This window comes from Carassius gibelio, chromosome B18 (assembly GCF_023724105.1).
Source record: "Carassius gibelio isolate Cgi1373 ecotype wild population from Czech Republic chromosome B18, carGib1.2-hapl.c, whole genome shotgun sequence".
Classification (NCBI taxonomy): Eukaryota; Metazoa; Chordata; class Actinopteri; order Cypriniformes; family Cyprinidae; genus Carassius; species Carassius gibelio.
The window spans coordinates 22,751,031-22,757,030 of NC_068413.1; positions in this window are offsets into that span (position 1 = coordinate 22,751,031).

Consider the following 6,000-nt stretch of genomic DNA (forward strand, 5'->3'; position numbering starts at 1 on the left):
TGAACAACATATTGTGGTTTGTGTTCGCAGCTTTTGCTAGGTATTTAATGTTACATTATTTTTAATATTTATTATGCAATGTACTATTACAAATGAACCTTCTGTTTCACACTTACTCATTCCAAACCCAGATGATTTTCTTGCTAATCGTTTAGTTAAATGTACGATACTTGCATTGCCTTAGCCTTTGAATGAGCTTCCGAAATGCAGACTTGGATGAAAGTTTCGGTGGTGTAGGAGTCACGATCACCTTATTCGGGGTTTGAAGAGGGATGAATTCCAAAGATGTCCTGACTCGATGGTGAATGGGAGTTTCTTCCCAGTGGAAAGAGAAAAGAGCTAAGACAGACATCAACTGAGATCTTAGGATCTTTGGTGAATGTAAAGTGAAGGCCGAAGGCTGAAGACGTCCTCCTCATCCTCTTAGGATCTAAAAGAACCACAGACTGAACTGAGGCAGGGTGAAAATACGAACTCATAGATACCAAATATTGTATAGATGAGGTTATATTAACCAGTGATCTATCATAAGCATGCATAAAAACATACACAGTACACAAAAGATAATATACAATAACAGTAACAACATACACAATGCCCTAAAGTATATGTATGCTCATTCAAAGAAAGGTTTTCCTATGAATGAATCAGAGAAGAGTCCATTTTGCTGAGCATTATGTGTCTTTCCTATGGAAAATTGAGACTGAGATTGAGAACTCTTTTAGGTTTATCTGATCTGGCTGAGATCTCTTGGCTGCCATGGTAGCAGGGGCCCTGTGTCGTTCACAGACATCCTGGCACCCAGTATGTTTATGTTCATTTGTTAATCTAATGGATAATTGATTTGTTAAATCAAACGACGAATGGTGTGTCTGATTGGTCGAGACACTTCACACAGCTGCACTTTGTTGTTTTATACAAAGAGAATTTGCCAGAGAGCAGAATTGAGTCAGCGAATGCACACATTGAACAAAGCACCGGCATTTCAGCGATGACTCATCTGCACGCCTCTGATTGGCCATTGCATTCATAAGCTCAACAGAATCTTGTGTGATTAGTTATAATGCGCAGAACTCTAAAACGCGTCTATCTCTGGCTCAGCACCAGCCACAGCACAAGCGTAGATTTGAATTTGGCAGCTGATGATGTGTCGCACTGAACATTCTATTCAGACCAGTGCTATCATATCAAATCATCCACTTGGAATTATAAGGTTCTATCTTACATTTTTGTCAAAATTGAGTTATTCACATATTATTATTCTGTGACAACTTATTTACATTATGTGATTTACATTTTATTTTAAGTTGTGTACATTTTTTTTTTTTTTTGAAAAAACAAAAAGGTTCTATCTACAGAAGACAAAACACAAAAACTTTGAAGTTCAATATCTCAAAACTGCTCAGAACGCAGAGAGAACCTTATAATTCCAAGGGGACGAAATATAAAAAATATTATTAGGCTTTTATTAAAGCTGCATTCAAAAACCACTTGGCTCAAAAATCAAAGGGGCACGTGGTCTGAAGGACCACAAAATGAAAACAATCCGCTAAGACAAATAGCCGCAACCAAGCTAGAGAACATGGTACAGTTGAGCTAACTAGGTAAATTACAAACAGCTGAAAGCAATGAAACATGATAAGGTTAATGCAAAGGCTGATGGGAATTGAAGTCAACAACAAACAGACAATGATCTGGGTAGAGTGCCCTCTGATGGCTGTCATGGGCACAGCAGCTGAGAGCTTTAACATTTTCCATAGGGCATTATTTGTGAACTAATATTTTTACATTTGCATTAGTTAACCAGCTCCATATGTATGTCTTTTCTGATGTAGGACATCTTGCTTGGTGGCTCACCTGATAGAGCACTGCACTTGTGATGCAGTATGAATTGGTTCTAGTCACGATTCAAGAATTCAAAGATGAATAAGTAACTGTTTCTCATATTTGGAATATAGATGATTTGGACTATACTGTTTGTGTCGCAGGGTGTTTTGTTTTCTTTCTGAGTTGAATTAAGCAGTGATGGGGGTAACACATTATAAGTAATGCAAGTTACTTAATCAGATTACTTTTTCAAGTACCTAGTGAAGAAATGCATTACTTTTTAATAAAAAAGAAAATATCTGAGATACTATTTCTATTAAGTAAAGTCAGTTACTTTCTTCTCCTGCATCTTAGTCTTCATGCAATCCATAATGGCATAGCTGGAAGATCTGTTTGAGATGCCCCCTCTACACTCCCTTATGTTTTTACATTTGGCAAAAATAGATCTTTTATTATATTAAGAACAACAAAGAACGCAGAGTAAAAAGAAATGCAAAAGTAACGTAATGCATTACTTTCCATAAAAAGTAACTTGCAGAACTTTTTAGGGGTGACACAATATTGCAATGTATTACTTTTAAAAGTAACTTTCCCAGACAGTGGAAACAAACACATCACAATACCTGGAGGGACACGGTATGATCCATCAATAATCAGTCAACAGCACATCTGGATCCAGTTCCTCCCTTGGGATGAGGACACCCAAAAACTCCTTCCATTATCAAATCACAGGATTGATGGCAGCAGGGAAACTTCAACACCCATAGCCCATAATGCTGGATCCCTGTGGGCACTGGGCAGTGATATAAAAAAAATACAAATAAAAAGTTGTAAAAATTGTAGTTTTAACAAAAGCCCTGAAGCTGAGATTTGGGTAAAGTTCTGGAGAAAAATACACATCATTCATATACAATATACTACCAACACTGTAACAGTACAAAGCTATTTTGGCCCAGCTATTTATTTAATATTCCCTCTGCAGTCATCTTTGATCCATCTATTTTATTATGAATTTATATACTTAAAACTTAAACATATGTAGAAAATAACAGAATAATGACGGCCTATTTACAACATTTCTGTCTTCAGAGCTGGGTAGTAATTGATCACATGTAATTTGTATTACATGATCCGATCCCAAAAATTAAGTACTTGTTAAAGTAGAATAAATTATATTTTAAAATACTCTAAATCAGACTACAGTTATTTCTTTGTAGGTTACATGATTACATTTTATTCACTCAATAGCAATAAATTCATGACTTATTGATTCTTCCTAATTCTTCTTTTTCATCTTTTAAAATTTCCTTGCTAAAATAGTCCAGTGCTTATATCAGAAAGTCTTCCTAGTTTTGCAGATATTAAGAAAAATACCAGTCAGTAGTTAGGTGGATATAACCTAACACAGCATTTGAACATTGGAGTTACAAAAATCATTTCATTTTTAACAGGGTCATCAGATGCCCATTTCCACAAGAATCCTTAGGGTCTTAATGAAAAGTCTATAACATACTTTGGTTACAATTTCTCAATGGTACTGTAAATCGACACCCTTTTTTACCTAGTCAAAATGAGCTCTGTTGTCAGCAACCCATTTTAGTGCATGTTCCTTTAAATGCTAATGAGCTCTGCTCACCCCGCCCCTCTCTTCTGTGAGGTGATAATCCGCTCTCCTGATTACTTTTGCCGCATTTAGCTGCAGAACTTGATAACTATAGCATGTTACTAGAAAAGGCGATTTGCAAAGATTTATAAAAGATCTAGGCCTAGGGCTGGTAATTTAAAAAGTTAATTAAATGAATTAAAGCTGCAGTCTGTAACTTTTGACGCTCTAGCGGTTAATTAGATGTACCCAAATGATTCAGGACAGGCTAAAAACATGGTTTGGAAAATGGATTCATGGTGTACTCGCTTATTATATACATTTTGTAAATCTTGAACACAAAAAAAAGTTACGGACCGCAGCTCTGATTGGTTGTTTCTTACCGGGAGTGGATGAATTTCTGCAAATAGGACCACTGGGAGGAGCCAGAGGAGCTTCATTTTTTTCACGGATTATCTATCTCATAGTCTACTGTCAGGACATAATGACAGGTTTCACAAATAAATTTTTACAAAAGTTACCTACTTCAGCTTTAATTATGGAGAAAAATAATGTGTTAAAATTATTAACGAATTGCCCCGCCCCGGACCTATGTGGATCATCTGCCATTTCATACAGTCGATTGATAATAAATATGAGGCAGGGAAACAATTTACTGCATGATGAAGCCTAGAGAATATCCCTAAAAATCAAGATATGGGGCAAAATGCCCATTTGAAATTTTGTCTCATATTTACATCACATAGTTAGGAAATATCACACGAGAAGTAGGCTAAGTGCAATATCACATGAGTGCAAATGTGATACTCATCTTATACAACAGTTCATTGAGAAGTTAATATTGTGTTATTTTAGACACTACGTTGTCTTTTTTTCTAGATTTTGCCAACCAAATTATAAAGACAAAGCAGAACTGTTCATCCCCGAGCAACCCACAGAGGCATTTCATTTCTTAATCCACATTCTGAACGAATTTGGTAAACCATTTGGCGTGTTGAACCATTGGCTATAGTCACGTTGGCTTTGAAGTGGCGCTGCACAGACCGATCGGTGTATGACATCAAAGTACCGCGAGAGCGATTCAAAATCACAAGGAGCTGTCTGATCTCTCTAGCTCTTGCGGTACTTTGATGTCACACACCGGTCTGATGGTGATGACCCGCTTCAAGTCAAACAAGTCTAATGATTCAATGAACCATTCATAAAGAACCATTTACTTCACTCCTGAATGAATCAGCCATTTGAACGAATTAAACGACTTAATCATCAAGACATTTACCACCACCTACTGGCAGTTTTAGTTTATTTAGAGTATCATTTCATTAAAGAAATAATTAAGTATTTTCAAAGTAATAATACATAAATTAAGAAAACAAATTAAAGTTATAGTTCACCCAGCCAAAATGACAATTCTGTCATAATTTACTCAAATATGGTCTAAAAGAGTATATGTAATAAATTTTATCCCAATATTTCTTGCTGAACCTACTTTTTGTAATCCCTGTTTGATGCTTTGCACAACAATGACTTTAAATGATCTTTTAAGAGTAATTTCTACAGATTTGATGTGTGATTATTTATATTAATTTATCACCACATCATGTAATTAATTAGATTCAAATGTTTAATCACTTACCAGTCATAAAAATAACCTTTTACTCACTTCTGTAGTTGAGACTTGATCACGAAAGATTTGTACGAACATAAATGCATTGAGGTAGATCGGGGGCATATTCCCTTCAAAAACAAAGCTGATCCACTGCATATACTTGAAATAATATAATGTTCATGCACTTCATGTTGTCAGTAACAACAACTGGAATATATTTATATCGATATGGTAACAGGAAAATCATATTTAATCAATGTGATAAACGATTTAGGTCAAAAGTAATCAGAAAGTAGTTTGGTTTTAATACCGAAAATGTGTAATGTAATGGATTACATTACTGACTACAATTCTTGTCATGTGATTTCGAATCAGTAACACATTACAATTTGTAAATAATCTGCCCAGCTCTGTCTGTCTTTCATCAGCAATAAACCATAAACCTCAAACGCTGCAACATAAATCAAAACAACATGAATCAAAACCTTCAAAAGTAGGTTGTCACCGAAAAAAAAAAAAAAGAAGAGGACAAAGACAGAGCGAACAATCCCTTTCTGTTGTCTTTGCACATAGGGTTAGTGGACACATGGAATATGTATAAAACCTGACATTAATTGAAACGACATTGTAATTGAAGCAGGTAATGATTCAAAATGCATGATGTCAGCTAATGAGGTCCATTTGTGGAGTACAATGAGCAGAAAACTGACTTGCTGTCAGACTCGGAAACCTCGAACTGAACACTCTGAACTGTTCTGTGCTCAATACTGTACTCTCTCAGAATAGAAGATATTTAGAGTCTTTTGCTGCTTTTAACTTAGATTAGATGTCTATATAAGTCACTGAGGTCAAAAAATGCTATTGTCTGTGGAGTTTTAATGTCAATACAGTACAAGAGTATCATTTGAATCATTAGATTCATGTCATATGCGATTGTGTCAGTGAGAAGCAAAAACGTGTG